This window comes from Ursus arctos, unplaced genomic scaffold, assembly GCF_023065955.2.
Source record: "Ursus arctos isolate Adak ecotype North America unplaced genomic scaffold, UrsArc2.0 scaffold_2, whole genome shotgun sequence".
NCBI classification, from domain to species: Eukaryota; Metazoa; Chordata; class Mammalia; order Carnivora; family Ursidae; genus Ursus; species Ursus arctos.
In genome coordinates this window covers 73,074,779-73,089,770 of record NW_026622874.1, presented here as the reverse complement: position 1 = coordinate 73,089,770, position 14,992 = coordinate 73,074,779, and the positions used below count along the sequence as shown (strand labels likewise).

General features: G+C 49.8%; 1 long non-coding RNA gene across 1 annotated transcript; it reads left to right on the top strand.

The window, feature by feature from the left end:
- The first annotated feature begins 8,505 nt into the window (after positions 1-8,505).
- On the top strand, positions 8,506-13,904 carry LOC125283425 (uncharacterized). The gene is made up of 3 exons (XR_007191267.2): positions 8,506-8,640; positions 8,980-9,126; positions 10,379-13,904. It is a non-coding gene; the product is annotated as an uncharacterized LOC125283425 (long non-coding RNA).
- Positions 13,905-14,992: the final 1,088 nt, after the last annotated feature.

Below are 14,992 nucleotides of genomic sequence, written 5' to 3'. Positions count from 1 at the left end.
TGGGGATCCAGATGACAGAGATTTGAGGCAGGGTTTTGTTTATTTATTTTTTTATCATGTAACAAGGACAGACATTTGAAATAAAGCTAGGAATCATTTTAAATTCCATCAATGGAGATGGGAAAATTGATTTAGTGTCCAATTAAAAGCCCATATGTTCAAAGTCCTACCATTGACGGGGAAGCTTTACAGATATGTATTTAATGCATAATTCATGGAAAAGTGGTATGATTTATTTATGTTTATCCGTGAGGATGGGCTGAGTAGGAGCTATTTTAAACAAATAGTTTTACCGCCTTGAAAACTAAAAGAGGCTCAATTTCTATGTTCACTTTGAAAGCACAACTGATGACTGAGTGTTATGTGGACTCAGCCCACCCACGTGCTCCATGAGGAACGTCCCCTCCATGGTCCCGGAGAGCCCTGAGAATGCCCCTGGAAGGGTCCAGGCCCAATGGCACGGGCATTGCTGGAGCCTCTTTGCCAGGAATGCCGGGAGGAATTCCCGAGTGGGGATGACAGTCATGTCTGGACCTCCTTGGGTAGTGGTGAGGACAAACAGGATGACATCATCGATGAGTGATGCCACCAGGCAGTTCCAGCAGCATGAGCCTCCCCCCACCGTTGCAGCATCATGGTCAAGAGCACCAGACGTGTACCCGGGCTTGCGCAAGTTCTGGACCCTGGACCAGTCAGTGAACTCCCCGCGGTGTCAGTTTACTCATCTGTCAAATGGGGTGATGACGGTGCCCTGTCTCATACTGTGTGCAGGGATTATAATAATCACATATGTCTTAATGTGGGTTCCCCAAAGGCAGTGTGATTATCCCCACTCAGCAGACAAGGCAGAGGACCCCACATCGCCGGCCCATGCCGGTGGTTCTGACAGTGTCCCTCTCATGTGCCCTGTGTCCCTGTTCAGAGGATGAATCCGTGATGATCCTCGAGAGGGAAACATTGGGGTGAGATAAGTAACTTGTCCTGAATCACATAGTAGAGCCAGGGCTCACACCCGACACTCAACGCCATGCTCTCCCCTTCCCACCACGCTTGCCTGCCTCCCCTTCTGCAGTTACCCTCTGTGTCCTTGGGAGGGGCTTCAGCAAGGCTCCAGGCCACGTGGGTCCCGTGGGAGAGGTGCGAGACCATTCTCAGAACTGCTGGGGGTCCTAAAGGGCCGCTGCTCACAAGCCACATGGCTGGGCTGGGTCGCGTCCACGTTGCACTCAGCATTCATCACCGTTCAATTATGAATATCCAAATCAAGCCTGAGACAGGACCTGGGTGCAAATCCTTTATGAGGGAGGCGAGAGGAAGCTGTGGTGGGGCAGCTAGGAAGAGGTAGGGTAGGGAGAAAACTGGCACAGAGTGCATTCGAGCAGGACCTGTGATTGGCAACAGGGGCTCCCACTCGCTGGAAACCGTCGGAAAAACACATTGGAATGATCCTACGAAGCAGTAAGGAAGCTGGCTGCTTACCCACCAACCCTCATCCCTCACCCACTGCGGATTGCGCCTGCGTCTGTACTGTCTTGCGTGCTTCCCTGGCCAAGGATACCCAGTGGGCAGCCCAGGAGCACCTCTCGGTGTCAGAGGAAGCCGTCAGCATGCATGGGAACTGGGACCCAGGCCAAGGCCGCTGGCCTCTGCAACAGGAGGTCACATGCTAGCACGTGTGGCACTAGCTGTCCCAGTTCCCCGAGAAAGACCTGTGACCGGCGCCGCTCCCTGAGTGTTCCCTGCGCCAGGATCCATCCCATGTGACGCAGGAAGAGAGTAGTCTGAGAGGGCACGGAAGAGAGAAGAGTTCTGGAAGGACGAGGTGGGGCTTTGGAGCTGGTCCTGAGGGCAGCGGGAGGCAACAGATGGGTTCTAAATCCAGAGCGGGCATCATCCGATTAACGCTTATAAACCATCAGCCTGGCCGCTCTGCAGGATATCACCCGCGTGGGCTCGGAAGCGTGTTCACAGTGCAGACAGCAGGGTCTTCGTGGCCAAGGAGAAGTGTTTCTAAAGCAGAACTTCAAGCGGGGGCAGATTTGCCTAACTAACCCCTCTGGGACACCCGGCAAGGTCTGGAGATATTTTTGATCAACGCAAGTCTGCCGGGGACTGCTGCTGGCATCTAGTGGGTAGAGGCCAGGAATGCTGCTACATGTCCTCCAAGACACAGGGCAGCCCTCGTAGCACAGAACGCTCTGCCCCAGATGTCTTTGAGTGCCGAGCATGAGATGTCCTGCTGTATGGGATTTTGCCGGAGAGCGGGATCCGGCGATGTGGCCCCCCGGCTAAGGGGGCCGAGGCACAGCGGCAAGACAGGATGCCAGGCAAGTTCCCACAGGAGAAGGAAGGAGGTGAGCATGAGGTGGAGGTGAGCAGGGGGCCCAGAGTCCTGGGAAGAACAGCAGCTGCTGGCCAAGACAGGAGAGAGGGACGCAGGCTGGACGGGTAACAGCACAGGGCAGGACGTGAATGACCCTACCTTGCTCTCAGTCCAGGAAAAGGCAGAGAGATTTCATCTGTTTCCTTCGGAGCGACTGCCTGGACCAGGGTCAAGGCTACCAGGCTGGAGACACGGTCCATCAGTGATGCCTAGTCACCCGCTGTGCATTCCTGCACGAAGTTCATTTTTCTTTCTTTGGGCAAAGGGCAGGGGTAAGAGAGGGGACAGCAGTGATGACTTCACTGCTTTATTACCAAGAGGCTGCCCGAAGCACATGCACTGGGAAAAGGAGCTTGGGAGCGGGGCTGCACAGACGTGGCGCTTTCCATAATATGAACGTCCCAGAGACTCCCACCGCCTTAGACGCCAGTGCAAAGGATAGAAATGGGAAGCAGTCGTGGGTCCAGATGAGGCAGCATGAAATGGTACGTCTGCATCTCCGTGTCTGTGCCCCTAGTGCAGTGCTGACCTGGCTCAGGTGTGCCATCGCATGGAAAGGCCACCTTGCTACAGGTCTGGGAGAAACTCTACACATCCAGGACCCCCCCACACACCGCACCCCTGCCGCACCTCTGTCCCCGTCTCTGTCCCCTGTGAAGTGCCCGCTGTGTCTTCCCTCCTTCCTCTGCCACAACCTCCCCCTCCCGCTCACCCCAGCACCAGCCTGTTTCCCACACACGCCCTCAGCTCTCCTGGGAAGGAGTCCTCTCTGCTTCCTCCTATCTAACATCAGATGGATACGTTTGGGAAGATGGTCTGTTTGATCCCACGTAAGAAACCATTTCCACTCGCTCTTTAAGTTCAAAGAGTATGAGCGAGAGAGAAGGACCGTTTTTTAATTGCTTGCAGGCTGATGCTGAATTCCTGAAGGGGTGGTCCACAGACCACCTGCCTCCCCAGACCCGTTTCGCCAGGGTAGTGCTCTGAAGGATTTGTCTCTGACCTCTGGGAATGTCCGTGCCCCCTGCCTTTCCAGACCTCTTGCAGGTTAAGGATTTCCTGACACCATTCTGACTTCATTCATTCATTCCTTAAAAAAAAAAAAAAAAAAAAACTTTTACAGAACACCTGCTCCAATCAGGTCCCCTGTGGGGTGCTGGGCCTTTGATATCAGTCAAGTCCGTCCCTCCTCAAAGAACCCAGAGATGGGTGTGGCAACTTGGGAAGTCAAGAGAGACCCCAGGGGCTGTGGGGGTCTGGGAAGAGGTCTCCTCTGGGCCCAGGATGATCAGGGCTTATCTAAGTGAGAAGTAGCGAGGAGGAGGGAAGCTGGCCGGGCAGGGGGATGTCTGAAGCCTCTGGCACATGGAAGAACATGGCACGCTCTGGCTCTCCATTACTAGAGAACACTCACACATGGGAGACCCCAGAATACACACAACCCCCAGCCCCCCGGGCCGAGGGGTCAGGGAATTAAAGCAGCAGGCCATAAATACTTGGACAGCCATATCTCCATACTTGGCTACACACTCAGCTTCCCAGGCCTTCCAGTGCCTTCCAGGGAAGACTTCATTCATTCATTCATTCATTCATTCATTTGTTCGCTCATTTGTTTGTTGAGTCATTTGTTCATCTAATAGGTAAACATTTAACCTAAACATAGATTAAAGTGACAAACTAAACCCGCAAGGTATGTCCTCCTAGAGCTCACAGTCAGCCCTCATATCCCCATGGATGACAAGCCTGTCCTCTAGGCCAGGCCCCTGGGAGCTCCCAGGGGAAGGGGACAAGGCAGGGCTTTGAGGACAACCTCCTAGTGGCTTTGATGGACTTCTTTGTGTCTCCTGAGGCTCCAGCAGCCTGTGTTGCTGACCCAGCACTTTTTCCAGGGAGGATCACAGGCTGCCCCAATAGGCCAAGAGTGAGGGACAAAGCCTGCCGCAGGGGCCTCAAGGTGTCCTTCCTAAATTCAAAGCATTCAGCTCACGGCCCTCCCCCAGGGTTCTCGGAATTCACACTGGAAATCATCTGCCACGTCCCCGCCAGCACAGGCCTAGCAAGCCTGCAGAGCAAAACTGTCGTGAGGAAAACCAAACAGCACATTCTGGTGGGTTGCAGGAGTGTTCTTGTCTCCAGAGAAGCATAAACCAGGGCTGGTTCAAATGCAAAACGGCTCTGCTTCCTTCTGGCTTTCTCCTTCAAAGGCAAGCCTGTTTGTTTGCAGACTCAAGGCTTTTTCAGGATGCAAATCTGTCAGCTCCTCGGTGATTAGAGGCTTTGCAAAGGCCAGTGAACTCTCCCAGGATGATTATTTCCTCTGAATCTCCCAGACCTCGGGGCTGCTTGGAATTCACCTTTATCCATTAGCATCTTCACAAACCCTCTTGATACCGGAATAATCATCATAATCATAGCAATATCGTCAACCACCATTAATTGAGCCACTAGTATGTGCGTGCTCTCTGACAATCATGTGGAGGTCTTCAATGCATGTGACCCTCCCACTGAGCCCTTGAGGTTGGTACTTGTAGGGGATGCTGTGCTGTGCCCCCACGTCTCTCCTTTGGGGCGCAGGGCCCTCATTGCTCCTGCGCCCAGAAGTATTGCAGCTGACAACTCTCGGCCAAAGTCTTCACCAGGAATTACACTTCCCCCCCCCCTCGTGGAAGGGACCAGGCTCCCCAAGGTCACACATTTCCTCCCGGGGCGGGGGGGGGGGGGGGCACCTGAACCCAGTGCCTGACCCCACCCTTCTGCCTCCAAGAGGGACAACTCCGCAGAACATCCCAGCTCCAGGTAGCTGGTGACACTGTGACAGGACAAGGTCTCTGTCACAACCGACTAATGATGGTTCAGCTCCTCCCTCTGCCCCATCAACTTCCCTTATGCCTCCGTAAGTGTAGACTTCTAGAACGTTCCCCAACAAACCTGTATGCAGATCCCCACCTCAGAGTCTTTCCCAGGGAACCTGATCCTCCACAGCAGATTTTGTCACATCTGTTCTGCACAACAAAATGAAACAGAAGCCCAGAGGGGTGGTGTGATTGGCCCAAGGCCACACAGCCAGGAAATGCAGGGGGGAGGGGGAGGTACTAGACTCCGACTTCAGAGCTCCTTCAAAGGAGTCCATCCTCTCACAGGATATATCCCTTTCCCTCTTTATTCCAGGAAATGTTGGTTCAGAGACCCCTGTGCCCCTCCAGTGAATCACTCACTGCAACCCTTTTCCTTGCACTTCTGGGAAGAGCTGCCGGCACAGGACAGGGCTGCCCTTTCTAACTCTCCCGGTGTCAGGTTATCAAGACAGAAGCTTGGCAGACAGAAAATAATGTCAAAGTCCTTTGGAAAATGCTCTGCAACCCTCAGGGGCAAAATGGTCACAGAAATTTATTTTTTCCAAATCAAACAGAATCAGACTCTGAGCTCCTGTTGGCTGAGGTAGCGAGAAATGAAGTTCCTAGGTGTTCTGCCGTCTCTCCTCCGTGCGAAATTCCCCCCCATTACCTGGTGCTTGGAAAACAGGGGAGGGGCAGGGACCTGCCACAGACATGGGGCTCGGAATCTGCGTTCCTTTTTCTGCTTTAAGACCCCTGTTGAACCCCATTCTCTGCAATGTCTGGATGCTGACGCCCAGATGGGCTTCCAGGAGCAACGGCCAGGGGTGTCCTCGTCGTGGACCATGAGCCCAGCCACACAGCCTCTCACCACTGCTCTCAGTGTTCACCTTTGCACAGACATCCTGGGAGGATCACTGGTCTTCACTGATAGGGTTTTGGAATACAGGTGAGGTAAGGTGGGGTGAGATTCCAAAAAGAATTCTCCAGACGTCTTTGGTGCACAATGGTGGTTTATAAAGCACGGGGACAGGACCCGTGGGCAGAAAGAGCTGCTGCCCCAGGGTTGTGAGGGGTGGCTGAGTATATACTATGGGCTTGGGGGAGGCAAGGAAAAGGGAGGTTGAGAAAGGATTTTCATATGTTAAAGAAGACTCACAGGATATTGGAGGCCTTGCTGTTGTCAAGTTAAGGTTGTTGACCCCTCTAGGAAGGCATTAACATAGGATAGTTGGGAGCTTCCTGGAGGAACGTTACACTCTGCCTGCTTCAAGTATCTGTCCATGGGCTGCAGGTTACAAGGACATTTAATTGTATCTACATTTCTTTCTGGAAGCTAGGTTATTGATAGGAATGCTTTGTTCTTGTAAATTGCTAAGACGTGTAAACTGAGGGAGACTCCTGTCTTGCAGGATTGTGGTCTCTCTAGGTTACCTATTTGTTTTTCCTTTCCTTCGCTTTGGGGCAGCCAGGAGTGCATGAGGAATGTCGCATATATCCATCCCATGGGGGGGTTGTGAGGTGTCAGCTTCTGCTCTGTCTTCAGCTTGCCTTCTGTTCCCTCATCATTCAGCAGCTATGAAATTCCCCCAAAGCCGCTCCCTCACCCAGCCAGAGACCCCACACCTGTGCCCAGCCCTGGAGCCCCTTTCCATCTCTTCCAATTCTGCAGACTCTCTTTCTCAGCAAGCCCAGCCCCGACACCTCAGAAGGAGGTAGAAGTAGAAAACAAAGTCTTGCCAGTTCCTCCCAGGAATTCCCAGGCTTCCCGAGGAAGCCCCATGTTCCATCATTCAAAGGCTTGGTGGCGTCTAGTGTCCTGGGGCCGCTGTCACAGATGACCACGAATCTAGTGGCTTAAAACACCGCAAATGTGTTATCTTACCATTCCGGCGGTCAGGAGTCTGAAACGAGGCCCACCGGGCTAATGTCAAGGAGATGACAGAGCTGTGCCCCTTTTGGAAGCTCTGGACGGATCTGTTTCTCTGCTTTTTCCAGCAGCTAGAGGTGCCTGCCTTCCCACCGCCGACCTCCCCACCTCAACCCCCAGGGGCCAGGATCCACTTGAATGTCCCTCAGCAGCTCCGTGGTGGCACCTGGTGCGTGCTCTTCGTCCTGCACTCGTGGTCATTATAGCAACAAACGTTCAGAGGCGACCTCGAGGACCCCCTAGACCTGCAGCGTCCAGTCCTGGAGCCACGGGCCTCCTGTGGCTCTGAAGCCCTGGAAACGTGGCTCTTCCGAACTGAGATGCGCTTCGGGTGTCAAATACACACTGGATTTTGAGGATTTAGTCCTAATAGAAATGAAAGACCATAAGAAGACGTGAGGGAACCTTGAATGTGCATCACTAAGGGGAAGAGCCGGTCTGAAAAGGCTCCGTACTGATTGCAGCCATATCACATTCTCGAAAAGGCAGAACTTTGGAAAGAGTAAAATATTCTTTTATGTGGTTGCCAGGGACTAGGGGAGGGGCAAACGGGTGGCACACAGAGGATTTTCGGGGCGCTGAAACTACTCTCTATGGTACCGCGATGCTGGAGACGTGTCATCATGCACCTGCCTGATAGAATAAACAGCAGCCCCTAGAACGCACAACACCAAGAATGAATCTAAAATAAATTCTGGGCTTTGGGTGACTGTGATGTGGCCATGTAGGTGCATCCATTATAACAAAGGTCCCACGCTGGTGGGGGATGTCTATAGTGGGGGAGGCTGGGCCTGCGTGGGGGCAGGGGGTGGGTGGGGAATTTCTGTACTTTCCCCTCAATAATGCTGTGAACCTAGAACTACTCGAAAATATAATGTCTGGTTTTTTTAAAGATGTATTGATTTATTTGGGAGAGAGCACGTGCACAAGTGGGTGGAGGGGCAGAGGGAGAGAAACTTCAAGTAGACTTCCCACTGAGCGCAGACCCTGATGCAGGGCTCGATCTCACGATCCATGAGATCATGAGCTGAGCGGAAACCGAGACTTGGATGCTTAACCGACTGCGCTACCCAGACGCCCAAAAAATAATGTCTATTTTTAAAACACTATAAAAAGAGAATGAAAGATAATGTTTTTATGTCAGTTCCATGTGGCGATGATAATATTTTGGATATATTAAGCTAAATAAAACACATTACTTAAATTTTTATGTCGTCTGTTTCTTTTTACTTTTTTCATGGGTCTAAGAATTTTCAGTTATATAAAATTATGTAATTCTATAATTATGTAAAATTATATTTGTGGTTCACTTTATATTTCCGTTTGACGGTCCTGGTCTGATCAATTGGTTTCTACAGAGCTGTCTTCCTCCGTCGGCCCTCGGGCATGCTGGCTGCTTCGCTCCTCTGTAAACCAGAGCCAGTCACCATCCCCGGTACAGAGAGGATGCTTTAGTCGATGTTTGCTGGATGGATGGAAGACCAGCCATACAGGTGAGCACTTGACCAGGCTGAGAACAGCTCTCAGGGGCTACACCTGCCGCCCTCTCTCATCTGAACCCTCTGCCCTCCTCTCATGCCCTCTCTGTGAAATCAACATGCTGTATAGCAGGGGGGATATTTTGGCAACATCCTCAGAATCCATCCTGGAAATGTGTCCCCTGTCACTCAGCCCAAGGAGCTTCGTGGGGACACTGCAGACGTCCCAGCACCTGCAGCAAAGCAGCTCCCGAAATGTTGTCCCTTCATGCTCAATATTTCATTGATGGTCCTTCTCACTCTTCTGACGTTTTCGAATGGTAATCATGCAGGAATTCATATCCCCACTTATAGGCGAAAGGCCGGGAAGAGAAATGTCACGAAGCTCGCTGAAAGGTCACGGAGGATATTTGCTTACCCGGCTCCCACTCCCAAGTCAAAGCACAAGCAGTCAGACATCTCCGCTCAAGCAGAGAGAAGGTGGAATGTAGTCAAGCCAAGGTTTGTTTTGCTTTATTACATTTTGCTTTATTTTCTCTTTGTGATTGTAAGTAATACATCATCATTATAGGAAGTTGGAAAGGTGATGAAGGATGTAAAGAAGCCAGACAACATAGACCTTTCAATCCCGCCATTCAGCCACAGTCAAATAACAGCCCCTTTCCTTCCAGGCTTTGTTCTGAGGGCCCTTTACATAATGTAGAGTGTTTGTCACAATTCCTCCACCCTACTTTTTTCATTTAATATTATAGCTAAGTATTTACAGTATCATTTCAGGTTCTTCATGGGACAAGTTAAATGCCATGTGCCACACAATAGGGCCTTGCTCTGCCTTGTTATGGATAAATCTTTGCTCCATCTTATGCTGTTTCCAGAATAGAGACCAAGAATTAGAGTTACTGAGTCCAAGGGCAGGAATATATGTGAGACTTGTACGGGAAGAAATGGCCTTACTGACATGGGCCCAGGGGTCACATTTCCGTTCTCTAGTCTCATCCCCAGGGCTGGCCAGGGACCCTGAGAAAATGAGTAAGAACCCACTAATTTTGCCTTTTCATGGACCACGCAAAAATCTCCTGAATCACTGGGCTCAGACCAGATCGCCCCCAGAGAGCAGTGTGGAGGGGATGTCCACTCACCCTCACACTGGCCTGGGGAATTTGCCAGAGAAGGTAGAACTTCCTTTTGTTGCAGGAAATGGGGCCAAAACTAAACTCACACCCCCTACTGGAGAACAGAATTTTTTGGTTCGTGTGGCTTGAGAAGGATACTTTGGAAAGAATTAAATGCAGAGCCACAGGGATGCGGCCCCCAGGCAGTGGGACTGGTGACCAGCCTGGACTTACATTGCCAAAACCTCCCTCTCACCACCCCCACCCCCGCCATCAATTTATCACTTTCCTCTTCTCTCCTTATCTTCATTACCTTCCACTATGGACAGGTCTTCTGTACGTGCTGGGGGAAAGCTAACTGCCAGCATCCACAATTTACATCCCCCTTTATATTTCCAGCCAAAAGCAAGAACGTCTTTCCTCCAGCATCAATTCCAGGGAAGACTGCTCATTGGCTCTGCTAAGGTCACATGCTCACCCACTGAGCCAATTACTGATGGCTGAGCAATAGAGCCCAGTGATTGGTCAGACCTGAGGCATACTCCACTCTCATTGGCCAAATGTGTTCTCAGATGAAATCCGTTGAATAGTCTTTTTTCAACCGCAGCTACTCGATGAAACATGCTCATTTGTACCCACAGCCTCCAAGCACGAGGGGTTATGAAAGCAAGTGCATGGACATTTGATGAGAGCTGTCAAAGCTAGAAGCCACTCCTCAAGGTAAATTTGAATTTCACTTTTAGAAACGGAAGGATGACAGAAACACAACTGATAGGCCACCCACCTTTGATTAATTCCAAACAGATACCACGTAATTATGCTGTTTTACCTCGAGATCGCACATGCCAGACGACAAATGTTTCTCTGCAATTATCTGATTTTGTGTTGCCTGATTTAGATGTTCAAGTTGCCAGGAAAGAGTACTTATCCATAAATATAAAATTACCTATGTATGTTATCTGGTTATAAGACAATCGGTAAACAGGGTATTTAAGAAAAGCGTACAGTGATTAGGCAGACGTGCTGTCTGGGGGCATGTTACCTAAGCAGGTAATGATGTAGCTGAACCCTGGTTTCTATTTAAATGTCATTCATCTGCCGATAGGAAGATAGTCTGCAACTTTTAATCAAGTCACGGAATTTCTCAGCTTTCCTGTGCATTAGGTGGAAGGTGGTTTTAGTTCTTTCTCTTTTACAGTGGGGTGAACTGAGGCTTATTTCACTGGCACAGAACCTGGAAAGAAGGGTTATGAAATCTTCAACAGAATTTCCCACATCCTTTATGTGCGCTTTCTATATAAAATGCAATAACTCTCCTAAGCATAAAAATTTACTTAGAGTTGACCTCAGAACTGAGGCGGAACAGTGGAGCAGACAGAAACGTATGTGTTGAGCGCCTACTATGTGCTAGGTATGGTGCAAAGCACTTCCCACATTTCCTCTTCTTATGGCTCCTATGCCTTTTATGGAGGCTGAAACCGAGGCTCCGAGGGCTGACTTTGTATGCCCGAGGTCACACAGGTCAGGAGGGGCAGAGCTGGAATTAGCTGTCCAGCCCGTTGGTCTCCACGGACCGCGTTCTAGCTGCCACCACGTGGGCTTGTGGGCTGGCAGCTGAAAGGGATGGAAGCCAAAGTTTTCTTCTGTCAGGTTCCATGATGCCAATTTTTGAGGCTCTACTCATAAATGGCACAAAAATAGCATCTGGTGAATCAGGGCTCATGGGAACCAAGTTCTGCTGGGTAGTTCTGTCATCTGTTGGATTTCGCAAGACAAAACCTGTAGGAGCTATCTCATTTGCTGCAGACATTATGCCTTCCCTTGAGGATGGCAGGCGGCAGAGCTCAGCACGTGGGCCAGAGTCCGCAGAGTACAGATTTTGAATTCAAATCACCCAGACTCCACTATTCCCCAGCTACGGCTATAGCTGGGGATGTGGGCAATAATTTCTCCTCTCTGAGCCCCAAAACTCTCACCTGTAAAATGAAGTCAAATATGTTATTCACCTCACATTACTTCTCTGAAATTACTACCTGAATTTTACTTTTGTATATTGTATACTTGGACCAGGGCACATAAATTGGATGTTTTTGTCGTCTTCATACCTGGTTAGTTCAAAATGTCTGAAATGGATTAATTCACCCATTCAACAAATATTTATAGGGTGCTAGCAATGTGCTAGACATTGTGCTAAGCTTATATACCAGTGGACAAACAGATGCAGTCCTGCCTTCCTGGAGCTTACGATCTACCTGGCAAGAGAGATGCGAGGGTTAGAGGGTTTTGGCTTTAACTGATATTCTTTAAAGTCACACACTGTCTTAAACCACAAGTGCATTTGTGGCTTCCAAATTAAGAAGTCCATAAGCAGGAGGCCTAGGTTTGGTTAAGCAGTTCGGTGAATCATGAGGGTCCCTGGATCTTCCTGACTTCTGTTATTCTCAGTGTGAGAATGCGCTCTTGTCTCATGGTCACAAGATGGCTGCCCCAACTCCAAATATCCCATCTCCATATGACAGCTTTCCAAAAGGAAGGAATCTTTCTTTTATGAAGGAGAAAAATCTTTGCCAGAATCTCCTAGTAGACCTCTCCTTGGATATCACGGGCCAAAACTGAGTCACATGCCCACCACTAAGCCAGTCCCAGGCAAAGGGAAAGGAAATTTCCACAAATAATTTGAACCAATTGAGGCTCATCTCCTGAAGCTGAACACATTCCCTCTTCCTTTAACAACAACGACAGAGATGAGGGAATGTTTGTTGGGCAAAATGCCCAGCAGCACCTGCCACAAGGGCCAGGTGAACCATGTCAGATGCTGGGTTGAGTGTGAAGCAACCACTCGGAGATGTTGAGAAACAGGCTGGCCAAGGTCCAAGTGCCCAGTGAGGAAAGGAGCCCAGAATACATTGCTGGTAATGGAGCAGAGGTAACCAGACAGAAGCAAGAAATAACACACAGAATCTCAAACTCAAATGCTGGGTTGGTAATAAGAATTGTAATAACCAGTTACTGCCACTGGGAATTCTGGCCAAGGGCTGTTGGAGCTGCTGAATTTTCAAAAGAAGTCATAAATCTAGATTTCTAAAGGAAATCTCCCAATGTTAAGTGTCGGGAACCTCACATAGGCTCGCAGCTGACTGAGGCTTTACATCTCAGTAGGGGCCTCTTCAAGTCACCGAAGACTGAACCCAGTGGATTTCAACACTGCCTGCACATTGCAGCCCATAACCCTTGCCTTGACCCACACTAATTAAATCAAAACCCTGGCGGGTGGGGCCCGGGCATCCGCATTGGCCGAAACCTCCCCAGATTAAGAGCCAGGCTACAAACGCAAGAGAATGATCCAGTAATGAAGCTGAAGTCCATGCATGACACCGAGGTTTACAGAGCAGCCACGGAATTTCAACTCACCAAGTGCAACCACGCAATTTCAGCTCAGCCACTGACGGCACCAACCAATTAACCTCGCTAGACTCAGTTCTACCATCTGTAAAATGGGGATGGTAATAAATAATAGCTACCTTGCCAGATTAAATGAGATGGTGAATGGGAATGTCTTGACTGGGGGTAAAAGCTATTATTAATCACTTGTCTTCTTATTCTCTGCGTGGGGGAATCATCTACCAGGTTACGCCAGTCCTGGCTCCACATGCCTTGGGCATGCGTTGCAGGTTGTGTCAGCATCTGTGTGAGTGCGTTAATGGTCTTTTATCCCTGCCTCCCTCCCTGACCCTGCTCAACAAAAATTCCATCCAGTCCTGTCACAGGGAGAGGTCGGCTAGCTTGGAGGACACTCGTGATTCATTGTGGCTCCTGAGATATTGGGCAGAATTAGGAATACCTTTGCTCCTCCATTGGAAACTCTTTCTAGAATGCAGTCACGCTGTCCTTAACGTGAAAAGTGAAGAAAACCTCAGCTCAGTTATTTCGTGTCACAACTACTGTCTAGAAGACTGAGTGGCTTTGTCACCTCCAAACAGAAGGAGGAGGAGCTGGCATCCTGTGGCGGCTGGAGCTGACAGTTCTTAGCCAGCAAGGTCTCCCCAAGCATGTGCGGGGCGACACGTGTGAGGAGAATGCCATCACTCACGGCCCGGTGAGGGGACGTTCAATAAGAAACTTAGGATTGTGAAATAAAAAGAGGAAAAGCAAAAAAAAAAAAAAAAAATAGCTTTCTGCACTCCCTGCTGCCTCCCGATGTCACCTCTCTGACGACTCGGTCAATTAAGGGAAAAGTCAGAATCGGAAGTTGGCGTTCCAGAATCCCCACAGCCTGGAGGCAGAAGGCTCCTCTCCCAGAGGAGGCCATCGCGTGGTGAGAGGCAAGCAGCAGGTTGGCTTGGGGACACACAGCCTTGGGTTTCCGTCTCAGCTCATCTGTGGGCCACACAAACCACCGCATCTCTCGAGACTCAGACTCCCTTCTGTAACGTGGACATAGTAATAAATCATTGGATTTATTGAATCCAATGAGGTGACGAACGTAAAGGCCTTGACTAATATTAATCGCTCATTTGTTCGTTCGTTCAGTGAATAAAGATTGAAGGCTGACTCCGCGTTCAGCATTCTTCCAGACGCGGGGGCTTGCAGCCACGAACAAAACACAGTGGAGGGAAGAGGAGCCCTCGTGCACTGCTGGCGGAAATGTAAATTGGTGCCTCCACTGTGTGAGACAGTGTGGAGAGCCTTCCAGAAATTCATCATACAAATACCATATGATCCAGGAAATTCCACTATTGGGTGTTTTATTAAAAATGAATGAAAATACTAATTTGGAAAGGTATATGCTCCCCGATGTTAATTGCAGCATTATTTACGATAGCCAAGATACCGAAGCCGCCATCAGAGCAGATGACGCAGGAGATGAGCAAAGTCCAGTGGCCAGCTGTGCCTTAATAATAAGGAACCCCAATTTGGAGTTTACTCTGAGTTCTGAGCCATGTATAGAGGCAGATAAACAATTAGGTTATTGGGGCGCCTGGGTGGCACAGCGGTTAAGCGTCTGCCTTCGGCTCAGGGCGTGATCCCGGCGTTCTGGGATTGAGCCCCACATCAAGCTCCTCTGCTATGAGCCTGCTTCTTCCTCTCCCACTCCCCCTGCTTGTGTTCCCTCTCTCGATGGCTGTCTCTATCTCTGTCGAATAAATAAATAAAATCTTTAAAAAACAAACAAAAAAAACCAATTAGGTTATTTTTCTAGCTTCATCATGAACTTCCTGAAAACCAACAGTCATACACTAGCCTTTAAAAAATGA